Raw genomic sequence first — 23,225 nt, 5'->3', positions numbered from 1 at the left:
CAGTGGTCTTTTAAAGGAAACCCGGAACACGATTATCTTCATGTCCTTTCAGTCATTTTCCTAAGTAAGCCATGCCTTTAGAAGCACCTAATACAAAGTGACAACTTTTGCTGTTTTCTAAAGGGCTGTGGACGGGCGTAGAAGAGAGTCCATTGTCACCATGGTAATTACTGCTCAATACCTGATGGCCAATGGACAGTCAGGAGGCTTAGGCAGCAGCTGAATCCGGCATTGTCCTGGCCCGATAAAAAGATTAGAAGCCCTGAAAAGCCATGAAGCAGGATCTCACAGCTCTTTTGCTGGGCCCTGAAAGGCCCATTGTGCTGCTACCATAAATTCTGGGTTCCCCGGGCACTTGACAACTGAAACCAGGGATAATAGAATTCTTGTGTCCAACAAAACACTCCTTGTCCAATGGCAGTCTTATCAGTCGCATTTACAAATGTCTTTCGTTGTACCCAAATAATTCCCTATTAGAAAGGCTATTGGGAGCAGAACTAAATAAATATTCACAGCCTTTGTAATAGCTTTGAGAAATGAATAAACAAACAGTATTCTAGTATGAGGTAGGCGCCTGCTCCTCTATATGTCCACCACAATTTCTTGTCCAAATTATAGTTTCACTTTCTCTCTTTAGCATACTAGTGATTCCATGCCAGATGATCTGGCATCATTTTCCAAGGAATGTAGATTCCTGATACTATTGCCTTGGACGAACTATGTTTGGTTGGGACTTAACTAATCTCACCCTAGCTTCAAAAAGAGAAAGGATGCAGACTTCAGAGGAGTTAAAAAAACTTACCCAAGATAGACTAGCAAATTAACACAATGAGGATTCCAATAGGGTTCCCTAACTCCAAAGGCCCTACTATTTTACTCTAGCCTGATAATATTTGGGTTGCAATTGGGAAGAAGGAGGAGGAGGAAGAGGAGGAGGAGGAGGAGGAAGAAGAGAGGAAGAGGAGGAGAAGAGGAGGAGGAGAAGGAGGAGGAAAAGGAGAAGGAGAGGAGGAGGAGAAAGAGGAGGAGGAGGAGGAAGGAGAAGGAGAAGGAAGGAGAAGGAGAAGAGGAGGGGAAAAGGAGGAGGAGGAGGAGAAGGAAGAGGAGAAGGAGGAGAAGGAGGAGGAGGAGAAGGAGGAGAAGGAGGAGGAGGAGGAAAGGATCCCATAATGTTAGTATGCTAAATTTCAGAATAATCACCATAAAGTGATACACAAACTCTGAATCTATTCCAGTAGTTATACAACCTGAGAACACTACAATATAGTGAAATTCAAACACTTTGTCTCAGTCACATCTTATTCTTAACCTAAAATGATAGTAATTTTTTCAGAAGCAAAAAGCTGACAAGTAACATAATCAAGTATAAGATGCTGTACAGTTTATTAATAAGATTTAATGAAGAAGTACCGATGTGAACAAGGCAAATGCATATACATGATCATATGCCTTCTGCAACATCTCTTATCATTTGTATAGTTTGTTTTATTTTATTTTGCTAATTTGTCTCTGTCATAAATGAAATAACGTGAAAATATGCATATAAAAACAGACATCACCAACTAGAAATACAGATCATATACATGTGTGTATGAACACAAGATCACATATACGTGTGTATAAATACACACAGAGACAGAGACAGAGACAGAGAGAAATAGAGAGAGAAAATGCTCTAGCTAACAGTTACATATATGTGTATATGAAAATATCGAAACATTCAGTGATTTCTTTTTTAACAATTATTTATTTTATGTGCATATGTGTATATCTACTTGTTTGTACGTGCACCTCATGTGTGCAGGTAACTAAAAAAGTCAGGTAACTAAAAGGCATCAGTTTCCTTGGAGAAACATTGCAAATGGTTGTAAAATGCCTGATGTACAGGAAACCGAACAAGCATCCCCTAGAATTACAGCAAGTACTCATGGCCATTGTGGCATTTCTCCAGCCCCATTCAGCACGTTCTTATCAGGTTAGTAGGCATTTATTCCTGAGTCTGTCTCAGCCTTACCTCCCCACAGATACTTTTTTGCATGAGGAAGTCTTGTTCTTTGATTTGGTGGCCTCTGAACCTGCTGTTTCTTCATCTAAACTCTTCAGTCACTGTTGGTGAAATGCCACTAGACCATCATGACACTTCATCATGCTCACTCAGAGAACTTGACAATCCACTTAGTATACCATATTGCAGTCCATTACTACATCCTATGGCTTTTGACTTTTCTCATAGGCAAAAACCTCTTTGTTATTGTGACTATCTGCCCTTCACAACTTTGTACCCAAAGAAACTATAAGCTACCTGAAGGCTGCAGTTCATCTTATACTCATTTTTATTATCTTGGGTTAGTATAATTTTACCTTCTTCAAGGCTCACACACTGGAGTAATTAACAAATGATAATAGGAATAAGACAGAGAGAGAACAAATGTATTTATATGTATTTATACATATGTGTGTGACTACAATATTATCCATGTGTGTATCTGATGATAGTAATAACTTGTGATTAGTTCCAGAAACTATGATGATGCTCTAACTATTCAGCCTTGATAATAGAACATTACACCAAGAAGTTTGTCCCCTAAAATAATTAAAGTCAGAGATAGAGATTAACATTCATCAAAACAAAAAACCATGGCTATTATAGTAAAAAAGTGCCCAAAACAACAGGCATGTTCTGATTTCCATTAAGTGCTAGTACTTTTGCCAATACTGAATTTGGAACATTATTTCATTGGCTTTACTTGCCAAGTGAGGCATTTTAGCTCTGTAGGAATCTAATACACTATCATAGTCATGAATAGGTAGCATGACCTCTCTCAGGAATCTTGGTTATGAGTTATTTTGATACAGTTTAATCCAAATAAGCACTGAAATTTGATAACATTTATTGATTGCAACTCATTGATGGAGACCTAAATACTTGTCTGCATATATATGTATGTATAAGCATGCATGCACGTGTGCGCGTGCACACACACACACAAACACACTATATATATATATATCATATATATATATATATATATATATATATACATATGTACAAAAATGATGTCTGAATTTCCCATCAATCACAGGGACAAAGTTAGAGTCTAAGATTCAGACACAAGTTGTTTCGAGATACAGCAATTCACTTAATTGCTCACACCAACTGTATTTTTTAGGTATAAACCAGGGCAAAAATTTGGGGAAGTTGTCCACTGAAGTCATTTTTAAAATGAGTAAGAATCATACTAGCTTGCCAGGCTGCTGTTATACATAAGAAAAGTGGCTTGGCACAAGGAAACCCACAAACACAGTGAAGAACCAGCTTTTAAACATCCTCAAGACCAGAGATAGCATCTCTGACATTTGATCAGATATAGGCAACCCCCAAAAAAACAAGACACCAAATTATCTGCAAACTTTTGAATAACGCAGTTGTCAATGTTCATCATCAGAGAGGGGCGTTATGAAACCCATACACACACGTCAGTATTTTAGCCCAAACAGTCACAGTCTGGTGCTACTTTCTCATCAGAAAAAAAATGGAGATTGTAGCATCCACAGCAATATGACCAACTTAAGATACTTTGGTAGGAGTTCCCTCTGGAGATATAATGTTCAGAAAGAAAGACAATAATGATTCTCAAAATAACAGGGGACCATCCTTCCACACTAAGAAGCTAAACAAAGGCTTGCTCAGCAGGTAAAACTACTTGCTGCCAGGGTCCATGATCTGAGATCGTCTCCTAGAACATACAAGGTAAAAATGAAAGAACTGACACCTAAAATTGTCCTTCTACTTTCACTTTCTCTCAAATAAAATAAACAAATGAACCGGCAAAGCAAAGAGCTATCTTATTAGTGAACTCTGCTAAGAAGACATGAGAGTAAAAGCTTTGAGAACTCTAATTGTCTATAAATTCACAAGGGCAAGAAAAAGCTTGCTTGTTTTCTTGTTCATTGTCTATAAGGGTGATAAAGGCTCAAGGTAACAGTCACAAACCTCATACAAGCAGGTAAGTTTTTAAGGGGGCAGTGAGGTCTTGACACCATTTTCTCACTAAAGCATCTGTACTTTTGAAGGGCTCTAGTGACTGAAGGCTTCTCATTTTCTTCGGACACAAATATGAATTTGGCCACTGAAGGGAAATCTGAGGCAGAGAAGGAATCCAGCGGGGACCCTGGGTCTTTTTGTTTTACCTCTTTAAGCACACTAGATTTATCCAGCATGAGGTGGGGTTAAATGTCTCAGTTGTGGTCTGCTGAACTTTGTAAGGGGAATGGCATTCTTCGTTGGTCTGAATACACTTGCTGCTCCTGAAGGTGCCCGAAAAAGTCACTCGACAAGACTATCTACTATCCTCATAGGAAACTTTATCTAAGAAGATTCCTTGAAGATTTACCTCCAAGTTACTTGCATGAATGCAAAGATATCCTCAAAGCTTCACCTGAATGAAGCAAAGAAGTGCAGGCAGGCAGGAGCCGGATGTAGATCTCTCCTGAGAGACACAGTCAGAATACAGCAAATACAGAGGCGAACGCCAGCAGCAAACCACTGAACTGAGAACAGGACCCCCGTTGAAGGAATCAGAGAAAGAACTCGAAGAGCTTGAAGGAGCTCGAGATCCCTTATGAACAACAATGCCAAGCAACCAGAGCTTCCAGGGACTAAGCCACTACCTAAAGACTATACATGGACTGACCCTGGCCTCTGACCTCATAGGTAGCAATGAATATTCTAGTAAGATCACCAGTGGAAGGGGAAGCCCTTGATCCTGCTAAGATTGAACTCCCAGTGAACTAGATTGTAGGGGGGAGGGCGGCAATGGGGGGAGGTTGGCTAGGGGAACACCCATAAAGAAGGGGAGGGGGAGGGATTAGGGGGATGTTTGCCCGGAAACCGGGAAAGGGAATAACACTCGAAATGTAAATAAGAAACACTCAAGTTAATAAAAAAAAAAAGCTTCACCTGACATTTTCTTCTTTTATAACTATTGTTCGGTTAAAAGTGGTGCCTAGTTTTAAGAATATTGCTAAGAACTGAGAATGAGCAAAGAAAAACAAAACTAAAAAGAAAAAATGTTCTGCAGTTGTGTAGAGCTGTGTCATGTCATCAGACAGGGCTGCAATTACTCTTTTTGTAGAACTGGCAGGAAAGAAATCCTGCTCACACAGGAGGGGCTTTGCTTAAGTCTGAGGCTGGAAGCTTCTTGAAACCCTTCTGCCACAACACTCACTCAGTGCTTTATCTTACATGTTAAGCCAAGAGAGGTAAGCTGGTTTTCAGTGAATTGTTCCTACGTGTTCTCACCATTGATGCTTGCAAGGATCCGAAGTGGATGTTTGATATATAGATGCTAGATTGATAGATAAGTTATATTTGAAATTGTACATACATAGCAGGGGTGTTACTCATAATTTGATTGCTAATATTTGGAGACACTTAAGCCAAGTCCTTTATCTAGTAAATTACCACGTTAATTTGACTCTGAATACAATGGTAAATATGATGGTAAGAATCTCTCCTAGTCGATTACCATCAGTTCCCCTGACTAAAAGAAACCCACCAGTGTTCCAACAGGTTGAGCCTCTCTAGTGTTCAACATGAGTTAAGACAACCCCAATATCACAAAGAAAACAATTTCTAAGGGATATTGAACATGAACAGGACTGAAAGGGGAAGGTGGTAAAGAGTTATGTTTCAGCTTCCAGGCGACATACACCACATTCAGGTTTTCAATCTTCAGAGTCATAGACAAAATGTTGGCCTCAAAGAAAGCATACAAAACTCCATCATTCGAACAAAGCATGCTTGATTCCAAGAAGCAGGTAACAGTGAAGGGACAAAGCTCTGGTGATAGTGACCAACTGTCTGTACATTATAAGCAATTGAAGATCTTAACAAGAGATCGAGGGGTTGGGGATTTAGCTCAGTGGTAGAGCACTTGCCTAGCAAGCGCAAAGTCCTGGGTTCGGTCCCCAGCTCCGGAAAAAAAAAAAAGAAACAAAAACAAAAAAACAAAACAAGCGATCGAAACATGTTCTCCTTTCAGACTCTATGACTCACCAGTTCTGAGACTTGGGACACAGTCTCTTGTGATACCAGCCAAACAGATATCATAATCCTCACAGAGCTGTACTGAGGCAAAGGAGATGAGGTTTGTAGGGCAAAGTCATTGCTTACTAAATATTAATTGATAGTATTACAAACCTTTTCTGCTACAAAGTCTCTATAAAACAAGCTAGTGCAAGGCCTTATTCTATAGGGTCCCAACAAAGTGTAATTGTTGTTGGCATTAGTTAGCAACTAACCAAGACTTACTGTTACCTTTACTATTCTTAGAATTCTGATCTCTGCATAAAGTACCCTCTAGTCTGGATTTCTAAGATCTCTCTTTTGTGACAAAAAGAGAAGGCAGCCTGAGGCTTAGAATGAATTCAGTTATATAGCTTTTTAGTTATAGTTAGTGTTTTGGCTACCTCATTTCTATGACAGGAGTTGGTAGTTTCCCATAAATGAGAGCAATATATTTTTCTTCAAAGGTATTTAAAAGGAGAATGAAGTCAAAGACAGTATTGAGTAAATAACAAAGTTGGCAGAATGATTGAAGAGTTGGGGAATATTGGTCGATCTATCGCTCAGTTCTTATTTATAAGGGATAGGAATAGGTATGGAGGGAGGGTATATGAGAAGAAACCGAAGTTATCTCAGTGACCAGAGATTCTACCTCTTGCATCCCCACATCTCTGTACATTGGCCTCATTAGCATCACAGACCATGAGATGTCTAAAGAGAACACTGGGAAGAATGGCAGTTCTCTTCCAAGGACAAAAGAAAAAGAATTATAGGCAGTGACAATGACAGTCCTGACCTAGTGACAGCAGAGAGAGCAGAGTCTAGGAACTGCATAAAACTAGGTCTCCGTAAATAAAAAAACTAGGTTGGACGTTACAGACCTCAGAATTCGCCCTATGCTTTTCTTTTGTTAAAATTCACACCACACATTTATACATCCCCTGTTTTATTCCTAAAGGACATTAAGACTACCTACAAAGACACATTCTGTACCAAAAGTGGTTGTGCCCTATATAATATAATATCACGAAGGGGAAAATGACAGCATTAAGTAATTTGGTCTAAGGTTTTGATGCAACGCTTGCTCTCAGCAAAAGCCATGCAGTTTCAAGAGCTACTTCCCTTAATGCAACACAGACTTACAGGAAGGTCCAACCTGATTATAGCCATCCTAGGTGCTGGTGTCACTGTCCTATTTATCCCTTTTCTTTTCAAGTAGATATTCTTGAAAACAAGCATCATCCTCAAAAGCAAAATTAAGGGGCATCACATATTATTGGCGGGTAAGGACCTGGGTCTATTTCAGATCGGGGGTGATGCAGCGGATACTGAGTAACATTCTGCTGTCAGAAAGACAGAGAGAGAAAGCCCATTCTCACATAAATACTGCACGCTCACATGTGCTCGAGAGATGAACATACCACTCTGAATTTCAAAGCACCAGTGTCTCCTATTGCATTTGCCCTATTTTTAAGTCTCCTATTTTGTATGCCCCGCTTTGTGTGAACTGTCGTGCTTTAATAGAGTGTCTATTTGAAATGATTGTCCTTGTTTGAAAGTAGGGATAACTAAGATACACAGGGTGACTTAGTCCAGGAAAATAGCCTCTAGGAACTCACAACTAGGGAATCTTTCTTCAGGGCTCCTGTTCCTAGCAATTGGTATATAACCACTCTGGGAGTTTCGTCCTACATGAGCCTCAGCCTTAGCCTGGGCCTGACTCTGCCCGGAGCCCACTGATGTCCTAGGTTTGCTGTATTGTTTCACCATGTTTCCTCTATTACTGGATAGAACAGAATGCTTTCCCTCCCTCTTGAAATCTTACTTTTTAAGACTCTGACTCAATGCTACCTCCTCATAGTCTGCCCTCAGAAGTTATGAGGACACACACAAACACACATGTACGCAACATCCATAAAGGCATCATCTATGCAGAGCATTCATCCCGCCCATGAGCATATGTTGAACATCTACCAGGTGCCAGACACTGGTCTGTTTGCTAGGGAATCAAAGGTTAATCTTCATCGAAGTTTAATCTTCCTCTAAAACTTTCCCCAAACATGCAAGCAGACAAAAATTAGAAGATGTTCAAAGATACAGAGAAGATTTTGAAAACTTTTTGAACCAGAGTGGCTTGCAATTTCTTTTCTAGGACCCATTTACACTAGCAAACAAATGCTAGCAACTAGCTGATACTCAGTGACTGTGGCATGATGACAGGCACCAGCCTCTCCCCACAGTAACTGTTCTCAGCCAATAAGACCTTGAATATGCACGTAGGAAACCTCTTCCTCACTATTTGCAAACAACCTCATCCCTATGGAGTTATGAAGGGTAGAGGCTCTGACCTCTGCATCACTTATTGTTCCAGCAACATAAGCTATTTAACTTTCTGCATTTTCTGTAAACCACATACAGAGAGACCCAGTCTTTAGGCTCAAGAGACATAATAAATCCAAAAGCCAAATGGCAACTCAGTGATATAATCCAGTGATTTTAAAAATGGATCCTGGAAAGACCTGAGTAATCTAGAAATTTCTCAAAGGCTACTACAAAGAGCAATGATGGGGTAACGACAGCACGGGGGCGGGCACTCTCACTCCCTTCTCCTCTTTAATTAGTACAAGGTTTCTTCATTGTGTCTTTTAGATGTTAGCATTTTTGGGGTTAAGATCTTTTTCTCCATTGTCATAAACTTGTTTGCTTTTCACTTCTAGCCAGGCTTTCAATTCTGTGTATCTCAGCATGCTGTGTCAAGGCTCAACTTTCATTGGCAAGCATGTCAATCTATAGTACATTGTGCTCAGGCTCCATGTTGCTTGCCTTTGTTTGCTACGGTTTTATATCATCTTTGGTTGAACAGCCATTTGTAATTGTTGTGCATAATAAAATCTTCTATATTCCTGTGGGTGAGTGGGGGTGGGGCAGTGGTGAGTACACATGCCACTGCATTCGTGGTGTTGGTCCAGGTGAAAGAACAATTTTTGGGAGTCAGTACATTTCTTCCATCACCTGGGTCCTGGGGTTGCACACACACACATTCGGATGCCAGCATTTTTGCCTCCTAAAACATCACCCCAGCCCTGCATATTAGACTCACATAAGGAGCATGAAAAAAAGCACATATATCTAGGTCACCTGGACTTTGGTCTCAGATAAAATCTTCAAGCTAAGAAGAGAGAGCTATTACACACACAAAAAAAGCAAATGACTGAAGAAAAGGCAAAGCAAAACAGTGACATGATTGGATCTGGGAGGTTATTTTTAGTTGACTATGAAGACTCTTAAGCAACCAGCCAAGCTATGATGTCAACTTAGTTAATAAAAGTTTCTCCACCCTCCCTTAGAAGCAGCTCATTACCACATCCCCTCTTCAGACTCATAGCCTAAAACCCTGTCACCTCATTAAAGGACTAATCCTTACAGATTTGACCTGAAGTAAGCAAATGCATTTAAGGTAATTAGTGATCTGCCTTCCCATTTGTTTATGGGGAAGAGACTTTGAAGACAAGGTTATCGTTTTAACAGTTTAATTCTGCACTCCATGTATTTTTCTGGCACCCAGCTGAAATGCTACTCATTTTCAGGAACAAGGGAAATGCTTTTAGCAACCATGGAAGCTTCTAGCATGCAAAGCCATCTTAATTATTTGAATTATAAAATTTTTGTTCCTATGCATGTTAGGACTTCTTATTTTTTATTCGAGAAATAAAACATCAAAGTTTTAGAATTCTTTCTCCTAATAAAGTAAGTGATGAGATGTTAAGCACTTCATAAATAAAGGGATTCTTTAGTAGTCACATTTTATTCCACCCAGACTGCTAAAAAGGATTATACTCTTACATCACATAATATCACAAGTTCTTTGTTGTACTAAAGTGCTGCTCACAGACAGCATGAAATTGCAAGCCTTTCCCACCTTGGCAATTTCAGGAATTGAAAGCAAAATGGAAAATATAGAAGGCTACTTTTGCACTGTAGTTTACTGTGAACTAACAAACTCTACTCAAATCACACTAATATAAAGCTATACCTAAGGTTTATACCAAAAGGAAAAGATATTTTATGAATCTTCATGGTAAACTATGGCAAGATTTTCTTTCTTCCTCCTCAATATTAAAGTTGCTATCTGTCCTAGAAATTGGTGCATAGCATTGTAAGCTACAGGATCCCAATCTCAGTGTGTAAGCCAGCATATTTCTTTTGTAAAGTGGATCCCTAAACTGGCCTCAGCCAGAATGAATAGGTGGCTGAGCTCTAAACCCTTCTTCTGCTTTCTCCATCCTCCAGGAAGAAACATTCCACCTCCAGCTGCCAAAAGAACATGCCAATTTAATCCAGAATAGAAACAGGAAAATAGTTTACAACACTAAATGCCTGAATCATCGAAGTGTCAAATTAAATATTGATAGCATCAATTTGAGGTTAAAATACTCCTTGGGGTTTGGAGAATCCAGGAAGGGAGGTCAGCAAGTACCAGACTGATGCTGAGAGCTTGAGAATACTCCTGGAAGCCCCATCATTACATCCAAGACATCCATTCTTCTACCTGACCCCCTTTGAGGCATGTGTGGTTATCCTGAGATTGGAGGACAAAGTTATGGATAATCCTGAATCCCAGTCCCTAACTGTTTGGTTTTGGTCCCCTCCCCACCCCCCACCCCCTCCCCGACTACACATTGGCACACAAGGGATTAAGGTTCATATTTTCCATACCAAAGCAGACCTGGCCTCCAGGTCGTCTCAAGTCCCAACTTAGCATACCTCATCAAACCTCAGCTTCCTAGTCTAAAGGCTGCTCTTCCCCCAGAGACCCCATATAAACCAGACATTTTGATAGCTCTCTCTGTCTCTCTCTGTCTTTCTGTGTGTGTCTCTCTGTCTCTCTCCTCCTCCTCCTCCTCCTCCTCCTCCTCCTCCTCCTCCTCCTCCTCCTCCTTCTCTTTGTCCTTCTCTTCTCTCTATGCACATGCTCTTTCTCTTCTGCCCCACTCCCCATGGTGAGTCTCCTGGCCTCAATCCTTGAGGCCAAGAAACTTGGCCACCCAAGAGCAGATTGCCAGTACACCTGCCTTTAATCTAATCTAATCTGGTTTAAATTGGCTCATTCCATGGGTGGTGGAAAAATAACCTATCACTAGTGACAGGATACTGTACCTAATTTTAGCTGTGCTTTCTGCAACCTAGACAGCATTGCCAAATGAAACAAAAGAGATGCGCCTCCTCTCAGATTAAACTGTAACCCACCCCACCAGCCTATAGACTGGGACGACTGAATTAAAGTCCAGGTCCGATGGCCACAGGCAAGTTGTTTTCCACATGTAGCCTGGATTTTTCTCATCTTTAACAATTAGTAGTTGAGTAAGATGAATGTCTTTGAAAACTTGAAGCTCTATTATCTATTCTATGGAACAACAGACTCGTTTTTGCCCAAGATATTTAAACTAAACCAGAAGCCATGGAACTTGGGAAGAACTTGAGCCATAGTCACTTCACTTAAGAAGCAAAGAGCTCAGAGCAAGCGCAAGGCCCTGGGTTCGGTCCCCAGCTCCAGAAAAAAAAAATCAAAGATCCGTGAAGAGCCATAGCAACAAGGGGTGCATGAGTGACTAATACAAAGGGGTGAGTCCCAAAGCCCAATCTTATATTAAAACCACTGCCTCTGCTTTGTCATAAAATGTGCTGCTCTGTCAGGGGTCTCAGGTGGAGGTAGGGAAGAGTGAGGAGAGCCACTCAACTCAGCTGAATAAACCTCAGCTTCCTATGTGACTCTTCTTCTGTATGGCCTGCCTAACATGCAGAGTTGCTTGGAACATTATCAAAGATGCATACTGTACAATAACATAAAACTCAAAACACCCTAAATACACAGTGGATGCTCAGTAACTGCTCAAATCAAATGGAGACAAAAAGGATATTATGATTAGAAACACATGCTGAATCTGTTGTTCACTTCCTTTCTCCAGTTTTTGCTATAGGTCAGGCATAGAGGCGAGGCATTGAAAATAAATGCTAACTCTGATGAACTCTTTCGGATTAGGACCTTTGATTGGCAATTAGATTCATATGATTAAACTAATACAGCAAAAAGATAATTTGGTTGTTGCTTGATCCAGTTTGGAGAGAGAAATTTTCACAGTGCATTGCAAAAATAGTGAGAAAGAGTCCCAGATAACTCAGACTTGATGAACAAACCACCCTGACCTTTGCTTGGTGAGCTCAGCACAAACAACTGCCAATAGGTTTGTCACACACAGTTCAGCAGGGCTGAGAAAGGGACCAACTGGAGCCTCATGCTGTCCTGTGTAACTGTCCCAATTGGAATATTGATTCATTAAACAGACGATCTGAAAGATCTTTTGAGGAACTCCCTAATACAGAAGATTGGCAGACAGAGTTGAAATCAAGGAATGGGGTTGGGGTCAGGGACTGTGAGAATCCATGATCAAGGGAAAGTGTTCTCAGTGGAAAACACAAGAAGGGCTTTCTCAGAAAGCAGATAGTCTGTTAACTCTTGTGCACAGAGACACAGCCCTGTTTCCCAAAAAGCAGATCCCCAACACAGCAATGTAAAATGCCAGCTTCATTTAGGGAGCTGGATCCCCTCCCCCACTCATGTGAGTACACACATATTCTTCCACGCTCGCATTATACACATCCACACATCCACCTACACACGCTCAAGGGAGATAGATAACAGGCCACTAAAGTGACAAAGCCTACTCTGAGTCACATGGAACAAAACATTAAGATCCCTTGGATGTGATGAGCAAGGGGTTACATAGTAGCTCCCTGTAACTAGGTCAGACACCAATTGGTAGTCAACTCCACAAGCCCAGAAAGATTTAATGAGGAGGCAACCAAACGCAGAAGGTAGAAACAGTGTCCCAAGCACATGTGTCCCCAGACTGTGCAATCTAGCAGTAGCACCTAGTCCATACTATCTCTCTCACAGAGAGACCAGAACAAACTTTCTGAAGTTCCTAAAGCACACATCCACAGTCCTGGCTAACCCAGCTATCATGACCAGGGTGGAATAAAAACAAACTGAATCAAATGTCAATCATAACCCAAGGAGAAAGGACAGAAATAGTGAAATGGTGTTCTGCCCGCAGCTGCAACGATACCGGCAGGACATAAATAAAATGGTGATGCCAAACTAAAGGTTACAAAAGCTGGTCCCATGTGCCAGGAGCTACTGTTCCATATCTGGCCTGTGTGTGCAAAGCAGGGTGACTGGCACCTGTGCATTAGCTGGCAGATGGAGAGGCCAGGCCTGATAAATCCAGTGCCTATTCACTCTGCCATCACAAGTCATAAGTAGAAGTTGGCCACTTACAGTCATCCTAGAGGGTCAGGATCCGGCTATGGTGATGAGAGTTCCCGAAACCTTCCTTCTCAGTGATCTTACATGTGGAAACCAAGGGCCATGGGACTGTGAGAGGGCTCAGCCCAGCTTTGTTCTGCATAGCAGCCTCCCAGAATGGCTTAAGAGGCAGTCCTAGCTCCTGGCACTGCTAGCAGGCCTGTGAATAAAGCACTGTGTGAGACACATACCCACTGCTAATGAGTCCCACACAGACACAAGCCAGAGAGCCACAGAGGCCAGCACAGTAGCTGCTAAAGAGTAGGCAGAGGAGAAACAAGCACTAGTGGAGAGGCATGTGGGGCCCACCAGGTACACAGGATGCCAGTCCACAGAGGATGCAGGAACTCTGTAGTAAGAATTGAAAATAACTCTATCCCTCATATGAAAGAACAACCTCATCCCATCCCTCCCAGGCTCAGTTATCAAGAAAGTGGTCATCACAAATACAAACAGAGTTCCCATTAACCACTGCTTTCCTTTCATGATTTTGAAGAACATTTTGACTAACAAATATCAGAAGGAAATATTTACAATAACAAGCAATGTAGTACTCAAAGACAGAAAGGAAAAAAGTGGTAAGTTTGCTTTAGAATTTTGAATAGGACTAAATTTATCTGGCACAATTCTGTGGTAGACCATAGATCATTATAGAATGAAGGGTAAAAGAATGGACCTTGGACCAGGTATTTGGATCCCTCTCCAGTTCACTCACCAGAAAACCTTCAAAGGGTCTCTACCTCCTGATTCAGGTTAAAGAAATTAACAAGTGCTCTGTCACTTAGACTGTCTTGTGATATTGACTGTGTTGACTGATAAGGTGTCCTGAGGTGAAGCTCCAGGATGCTTACCACCTCCTTTGTTCTCCATCCATCCTTAGTGTGACTTCTGCCAGACCAGCTGAGCTGACCTTGAATTTTAAAATTCAGATTATCACACAAAGTTCCTTAGGTCTAACCAGCAGTTGTTTGCTTGTTTGGAATCACAACAGTGGATAGATATGCAGCTATAAAGGAGAGAGACTCTGTAGAGTTTCACTGGCTGAAAACTAAGAAGATTTAAAGAAAACAAATGCAATTTCCAATAACACGAACTTCTTTTTCCTTCTCCAAACAGGATTCAGAAGGGGAAAGATGGGAGATGTCTAAGAGCCTGTGTGTGAGTCTAATAAATATATATGCACTGACTTCATATATTGTTTATGTTGATGACTGTTCTTTGTAGACCTCTCTTTCTATGTACCTCCCCAGGCTACTGATGACTCAATAATTTATTCCATCCCATATTAGTCTGGTCCTGAGTTTGACATACCTCTGCTGAGCAAGCTTTGCTTCTGTGACTTTGTCGTGCAGTTCACCTGGGGGCTTTATTAAACCAATTCTACTTTATGGAGTCTAGGCAGGGATCACAGTTCCTGCATGGTTGGTAACTTCCCTGGAGATAGTAAGCAAGTTGTTGGTCCAGGCACAGCATTCTAAGAAAGCAGGATCTTGCAGGAAGCTGATACTGGGATGCTGGGAGGAGGTTTACATTGGAGCTTCATTTTGGCGACTCTTTGATGTCAGGGCTGTTTCCTGACAAGGTGAACTCTTTCATTATTCATAGAACCACAGTTGTTAAAGCCATGCTTAAGTACTTGGACCCAGAGGTGGGAACATTGGCTGTTTTGTCTTGTTCTAAATCAAACAAACAGAATAAAGCAAATACTCACTGACTCCTGGCAACTGCCCTTTGGGGAGTCCATTTAACTTTCTTTTCCCCTTCTATCTTTTCCTGGCTGCAGAATCAGAGGTAGGAAAGGCACAGAGGAGGTGCTGTGCATCAGTTTACATTGCCAGATCAGGAAGTATCTGAAGGAAGGAGTGGCTAATGTGAAAGATAAACATACCCTCATTCCATACCCATGAGTTAAACCTCTTTCCTGTTCTTCTGTAAAACTCCACTGAACAAGCGTTGAAAACAGATGAGGTTTTACCACTAGCTTGCTGCTCAAGATCCAACAAGTGGATAAGGTTCTCTAAAACATAGTTGGTTTTTCCCCTAAACTGGACTGTGATTCCAAATAATGTTTACTTTATAAAATTACTGCTGTTAAATGGTGCATATGTAAGACCAGGACATCACTTCTCTTAAATCTGCTCCAAAGGCACCCAGGCGAGCATCTCCAGAGTACAACCACTTTCTCAGGTTGTGAGCTTTGCACGGGAGAGGATCACAGAAACAGACAGATGAAAAGAGAGAATAAAAAATAAGAGCCAAAAAAGCAAACAAAATGACTTTCATGAAAATGAAAAATTTTAATAATACTTCCTAAGCATTGTAATGGGTATTCTCAAAATTGTCAGAACAGAGTAACATTAAATAATTTCCTATCCTAAGGTAGAAGAAATGGTTAATATTTTTTATTCAAATCCATTTACCCCAAAATATCCAATAAAGGGAAGGAAGCACTTCTTACCATACACTTCCATACATATACTGCCTCTCTCCTGGAATCCTACTTCCTCTAGCACACAACTGAATATAACACACAGTCAGTTAGATCTATGAAGATCTGAACTGGCTTCCTAAAAATAGAAAAATTCCTGTAATTGCTAATGTGTCCCCACACCCCATTTTGTAGTGACCATCACCATCCTGGATGGCTGGCCAGAGTGAGAGAGAGAGAGAGAGAGAGAGAGAGAGAGAGAGAGAGAGAGAGAGAGAGAGAGAGAGACAGAGAGAGAACTAAAAGGACTGGCAGTGGACCTTCTGTTATTCTTCACAATTCAGAAGAACAGCATTAGTCAACATTTTTCTTTTCAAAAAAGAACATAGAAACTAAAGGAGGGTTAGAGGAACCCACATGTGACAGTGGCTTTTTGAGTGACCCTGTACTAAATCTCTTTCCACCCGCCTTGTGGCATGAGGGGGCTCTCCTCATCAAACCCTACTTATAAGGCCATCTGTGTCCCTGCCCATGCAATCAAGTCCTCAGCATCCACTCAAGTATTGTTGCAAACAGTCCTCTTCTTGATGCTTTTGCTCAAGGCTGTGGGCCACTGCAAAGACCCCTTCTTTCATTAGGGATTTCTCTGTCTAAACAGGATTTATGGTGATCCCTTGGCAGGGATCCGTGAATCACTGGCTTTCACAGGACAGCCAAAAGAGTGTTTCAGGAGAATCTACCTCTGACAGGCTATACAACTCTGAAGATTTATCTCCTTGGATGAATCAGGCATTGCCTGATGCTACCAGGAGGCTGCAGCACCCTGCATGGGCAAATAAACCCACAAGACAGTGTCAGGGCCAACAGCACATATTGCAGACCCTAGGGAGTTGACCACCTTTTCTGAACAACCACCTATTAGATAGAAATCATGGTTTTCTATTAGGTGTATCATGCATGCTAAATGGAATACAGCAAATCTTGATTTGGGGGTTGTGGTTTGATACAGCAGACTGGCTATTTTTGACAAAGGGTGCAAGGTCTGAAATAGCAACATCGACAGAAAAGAATTGCCTTGACAGGGGACCAGAAGCTATAAATGTTTGGCTGCAGGCTGTAACAGATCCCTACACCTCTGTGTCCCAAGAGTTTGCCTTCCAAGTATTAATAAACCCCTTCAAAGTGTAGTACTTGCATTTCAGTAGGAGAAGCACAATTTCTCCCTCTCTTTCAGAACACTTGCAAAACCCTGGTTTCATTTATACAAATTCCAGACAAGGTTCTCTTCTTACAAACTCTCCTTTGAGTTTCTTCATCCCCACTTAAAACGCATGACTTCCTTTGATTTTTCTTTTCTGTTTCTCAAGGACACTGATAAACCAGAAAGAAAGTCTTCCCTCACTAGCTCTCTGAAAGACAACTCCAGTTAGTATAACCTCACAATCCAGTCTGGGAAAATGGAGGCTAGAGAAATAAATACCTCCCAACACACAGCTCATTCTAGGGGACATAAAATGCCTAATCCTATAAATACATGGAAAAAGAAGTCTGGTCTGAGGAGTCCTGGGAACCCAAGACAGACATCAAAAGCCATGTAGGATGTGTCTGGCAGTAAATAGAGCTGAGATTTGCCAGTGCACATGTCTTATATACACTTTCCATTGCGTCGAGCTATTTTAAGGAAGTAGGGAAGAAATCCTGTTGGTTTTCATCCTTCTACAAATACTTCAAGCAAAGGTCAGAAAATAGTAAAGACACCAGCACATCTAAGCTCTGCCTCCACCATTCCAACATATGAACATCTGACAATCACTTGATCTCCCTAAATGTCAGCTTTCTTATCTGAGGGAAAAAATGGTATGGGTACCTCTCTAGATGATTACACATGGATAAAATGAGATAATCGAACAGAGAGCAGGACTTGTAGAAACTCATAACATGTGTAGCTTCCTTCCTTAATGGCAGAAAAAGGAAAATACTTTATTATAAGCTACATGTGGCAGAAAAATGGAATTTTAACATAAGGTAAACCAATGGAAATAATACTGCCTCATCTAAGTACAAGGGCGATATTCTGATGAACAATACAGAGGCAACTGAGAAAAAGAAAACTAACAGGTGTGATATATCACCCACAGGATAACCTAACATGTTGGTCATAGTCAAGAAAATGAAAATTTGAATTATGAGATTTTGTGAAAAGAGCCCTATATGGGATTTACATCCAGCACTTTATATTTAAAGAAAGAAGTCCTTTGAATAAAATATTGTTGTTACACATCTAGCAGACTCAAAAACAAGAAATTTCACAAGTATTTGAGGGAATCTGTTAACACATTGTTGAGTGTATTGCCGTGTTCATCTACAAGGCACTGCAGTGTCTTGCTTGCCTCTCCTCTTAATGATGAACCATGCCATCCTCTTGGTCAGCCACTGACATATCTGTATGTTATCTGGGTGGCTAACACCCACTCACATGTGGAAATAAAGATGAGTAGCTTCCATATCGGAAGCAGAAGATAGGCCCTGGGTTGTTCCTTTTCCTTGGGCTACGATCCCCTTCTCTAGCACCCTCTCCCCAACACCCCATGGTACTCATTAACTTAGAAACACAACCGTAGCATTATGCCTTCATTCTGCTGGAGATTTCTATATTCTGACAATAAAGAAATATCCAATAATTACACTCCCTGATGCTGAGGGTAAAATATAAAGAATTATGTGATTATGTTTTTTTTTCACAAGGCTACGGATTTATTATCATGTTTCTCATTCCATGTAGAGTAAAATAATCTACAAATGCTAGTACATAATGATGTGTGAATTGACTGAGTTCAGGGCCTATCACATTCCATTTGAGGTATGATATGCATGTTCCTAGTGTCACCAAGCATATTTCCCACACAAGGGATGACAACGTCAAAGAAGAGACTTGGTGAATTACCATTCTACTGTAGAATAGAGTCCTTTGCTTTAAAATATACTGCAACCCTTTCCCCCATTCTATGATACTGCATTTTATACAGGACTTTCCAGAAATGTTACAAATTCCAACTCACTCTATAAAGAATCATCACCTTGTCAATCAACTTCACAGTAAAATTCATGAGACAGGGGGAATATAAAGATCCCTGATAGAGGCTCCTGGAACCAGCAGCCTGGACTGATCCTGGATCCTCAGTACACAAGAAAGAAAGAAATAAACAGGGTGGGAAGCAGAGCTTATGTTTCCAAGAGAACTTGCAGCAGAGGAGAAACTATGTTCCAGGACTACTGGCTGCTAATGTTCAACAAGGTAGAGTCCAGCTGCTTTTGTCTGCAAGCATAACAGGGTCAAAATGTACTTCAGTTTGCATGAGAGGGGGCATGATCCCCACATAATATGCATGTGTTGATTCCAACATTAAGGCTGAATAGCTTGAGTCCGAGTGAAAATTAGACAAGTCAACTCATGAATTTTGACAAAACCTTTCACTGGATGAGAGGCTGCAAAATTCACTCAGGAAACAATTAGTAATTAGTTGCATACCAAGTGCCAGGATACAAAAAATGCAGTAATAGATACTTATCTGCATGATATTTGGGAGTGAAGTGTGATTCTTGACACATTGCAGGTACAAGGGAATACATTCCAGGGCTTAGTTGTTCAGACAGTCTCTTCAGCACAGCCATCTTATCAAACAAAGGTTTCCAGAGCAGAGAAAAGCTCGTGTGTATGAAAAAATAGTATTTTAAGCTTCTTACTTTTTAGAACACAATTTGCTTTGGATTTTTCTGAATAGAAAAATTATTGACTTTGATGTTTGCTCCTCTCTCTCTCTCTCTCTCTCTCTCTCTCTCTCTCTCTCTCTCTCTCTCTTTCTCTCGGTGTGTGTGTGTGTGTGTGTGTGTGTGTGTGTGTGTGTGTGGTGTGGTGTGGTGTGTTTTGCCTTGAGCATACTGGACAAGCATGAGAACAATGAATGACCTACACTTCAGCACCTTATTAAAATGTTTTTTAAAAGATGATATTAGCTTATTTTATGTACAGTGTTCCTTTGAATTTTAACAGTAAAGTTTTTCATTTGCTTTGCCTGTATACTTCAGCACATACATACCTGCATGAGAATATGCCTGAATATGTGTTCCTTAACCCACAGTTCATAGTAAGTCCTCATTTTGGTTGCATTATTCCCCTTAAACTCCTTAGCTTGTTTAGAAAATAAAGCTTATTTCACAGCCTAGTGCTTCTTTGACTTGCTTGACTTGCTTGAGACATAGGCCCTGCAAAGTCTGTGTCCCAGTCACAGCCTATAAACTGCCTTCCTTGAGTTTATGTTGATGCCATTTGCAAAACCTAATATCTGGAAGGCATAGAAACTACCATCTTCCTCATCTATTGGAAAATCATGTATGAATTCTTAACACCTACCCATTTCATTTCCCTATTTCTGTTTCTTTGTGAGGAATTAATAGATTGAGTTCCCAAAAACCTATCTTTCTTTGGTTTACAACTCTCATCACACATGGTGTTATTTGTGTCAACAGAACTTTTGGGTTATGTTTATCCATATTGTTCTTATTACACATTCAGGCATTGTCAGCATCAAAATTTTAGAAAGTAAAATGAATACATGAGTAAACAAACATTTCTTTCCACTGCTTTTCCTTTGATTTTTTTTAACACAATTAAGATTTTTTAACTCTTTCTACTGTACCTGACTGAATACATGCCTGGGCATTTCCATGCACCAGGATTCAACAATCTTCAGGAACCCTGCTTCTAATGGTTGTATAATTGCCTGCCAGGATGAACAACAAGCTGCAGAACCATTCAACTCTCTACTATTGGGCTACAGATAGTTTTTTGTTTGCTATTATAAGTAACAATGCAGCGAATGCTTTGTATATTAATCTTTGTCTTCGCTTCTGCTCATCCTTTTAAAACAGATGCTAAGAAGAGAAAATGCCAGGCCAATAGAGGTAGCATTTGAAAACTCTGCATACATACTGAAGAATATCTCCCAGAAATGATGTTTTAATTATTGTACCTCCAGCCATATAATGAAATGTATTTTATAATCACTTTCTTTTCGAAGTAATAGAAACATAAGAAGAAAAATAAAATGGGGAGGTGGGAGGAAGGGAAGACAAAGAATAAATGAACAGAAGGAAGGAAGAAAAGAAGGAAGGAAGGAAGGAAGGAAGGAAGGAAGGAAGAAAGAAAGAAAGAAAGAAAGAAAGAAAGAAAGAAAGAAAGAAAGAAAGAAAGGAGAAGTCCTCAGTTCAATTTCAAGGGAGTGGGGAGCACATGAGGAGTGGAAGGAAAAGCATAGGAAGTTTTGGGGAGAAAAGGAAAAGAAGGAAGTAATTTAATTATATTCTACTTTAAATGAATGGAGTTCATCGCATGAAACAAAAGATGATAAATAATACTGTTTGACTACTTATTCTTTGATTAGTATCATGACAGGATATTGTACATATGTTTATGTAAAATATCTCTAGTATTTTAAAATTTCTCTTTAATTGTTAACTATATGTTTCATAGATTGGTATAAAAGGCTAATGTTAGGCCCAAGACAAGGCAGTCAGTGCAAGAGCAACCAAATACTGACCTACAAAGAGTAAATACATGGTATCGGACACCCATGTCTATGTCATAGTGCTCATCCAAATGTTACCTTACTTTAGCTACCTGTGGAACAGTATGGACAGGTGCCCATAGGAAAGCCTCAAACAACACGAAGAATGCAAAAGGATTATTATACTTTTTTTGTCTTGGTCAAACAATAAAGACATCATGTCACTCAAAAGCGTTTCCTCTGGATATATTTTAAAATAAAGCTTTCAAATAGAGTACCACATATTGATGTGTACTGAAATCAATCTGTGCTGTAAATGTAGGAGTAATTTGAGATACCACAGAGAATACCTTCAAGAAAACACCATGCAGAGGCTGGATGAGTGGCGATAACTGGTCTACCTCTCCATTTCATGTCAATCAAGGTTCATCTTACATACACTCTAACCCTCACACCTGGGTAAAATCCTACCCAGAGGCTATAGTCAGGTTATCTCCAACCCAGGAATGAACCACAGAGCTCCTTTACTACCCACATCTTTTTAGATATTCAGTTTCAGGTTTGTAATATGTTAAAATTTTGCCTATAGCAATGTGAAATCTAACCAAATATGGAGCTCAACTCAGGTCATTCCTCCCTAGGTGCTAAACAGGAAGCTGGAAGATCTGGGTATACCAGTAAGCCACATAATACAGGAGTAGGAGCAGGTTATTAGAATAAGTACCATAGAATATCTGATCATGGTTGGGAGATCAAACCTCAAGCTAATTGCAGAAGACATTTCCCTTAAATATATTAAACCTAGGAATCAACTATCTTCATCTTTGCCATGTGAACATACTTTTCTCAGGTTTGGAGGGAAAAACCAACTCATCCATGGAACGGGGACAAGTATATCTGTCATGCTCTGCTGCCCTCTACCCAATTGAATCTGCCATTCCTACACTCATCAGGATTAACATGCCATTTACCATCGTCAGCAACATAATATACATCCGTCACCTTCCCTTACACGAGAAAGATATCAATGTTGTCTCTCATTGTTCCTTGTGTCCATACTACCTAAATTGGAAGTCTCAGTGCAGTGTCTTGGAAACAGCATAGACTCTGTAATAAAACAAATTTGGACCCAAAAATAAACTCTGAAAAATAGGTTCTGGGTAATTCAAATGAGATATACCAGTGTTCCGTGTCTTCCTTGTGAGTGCTTTCTGAGTTGCTCTTAGGCTTTAAAAACCCTTATCTTTCTATTCAAACCAGCCTTATTGTTAAATCTTAGTAGTCAGACCACTTGTCCTGGGAAAAATACTCTGATGAGTGAGTGTCAAGGGGGAATAAAATTGCAAAGACATCTTCCATAAGATCTCCTTACAAAGGCTCTAGGTGCAGGCATATCTGATGGCTATATGATAACAGGATGATTACCAATACTGTGTGCTGTTGCAACAAAGTCCCCATAATCACATACAAAATATTCTTATCAGTGAATAAATAAGTGGAAATAATTTAAGAATGAGTACTGTGATCCAGTTTTCAGAAAGAGGACAAAAGGGACATCCTCAACAACTGTTCTTACGTTGAACCAAGTTTTGTTCCTCAGGAGATATTTTGCAGTGTCTAGGAATGCTTTTTATTGTCACAGTCAAGAAGAAAGCAGTACTGGAGTCAAATGGATAGAGACTGGAGAGGTTGGTAATTATTTTACAATGTACAACAGTGTAGTCCTACATCCCTTACTCAAATTGCTGATGTTGAATGTGAGAAACCTTGGTTGTTTGATAAATGATAGTATTTTTTTGC

At 40.2% G+C, this 23,225-nt stretch overlaps 1 protein-coding gene across 3 annotated transcripts in view; it reads right to left on the bottom strand.

Annotated features, from left to right (window-relative positions):
- Positions 1-23,225, bottom strand: part of Cdh11 (cadherin 11) — a 159,180-nt gene that overhangs the window by 98,016 nt on the left and 37,939 nt on the right. Inside the window, exon 1 of one of the 3 annotated variants that reach the window (XM_006255059.5) lies at positions 13,407-13,564. The exons of the other annotated variants lie outside the window; for them this stretch is intronic. The gene's annotated coding sequence lies outside the window, so the exon portion shown is untranslated. Of the gene's footprint in view, positions 1-13,406; positions 13,565-23,225 lie in introns of those variants that run through there. 3 annotated transcript variants of the gene reach the window in all.

This window comes from Rattus norvegicus, chromosome 19, assembly GCF_036323735.1.
Source record: "Rattus norvegicus strain BN/NHsdMcwi chromosome 19, GRCr8, whole genome shotgun sequence".
Taxonomy (NCBI): domain Eukaryota; kingdom Metazoa; phylum Chordata; class Mammalia; order Rodentia; family Muridae; genus Rattus; species Rattus norvegicus.
This window is presented reverse-complemented; position numbering and strand designations above follow the sequence as displayed.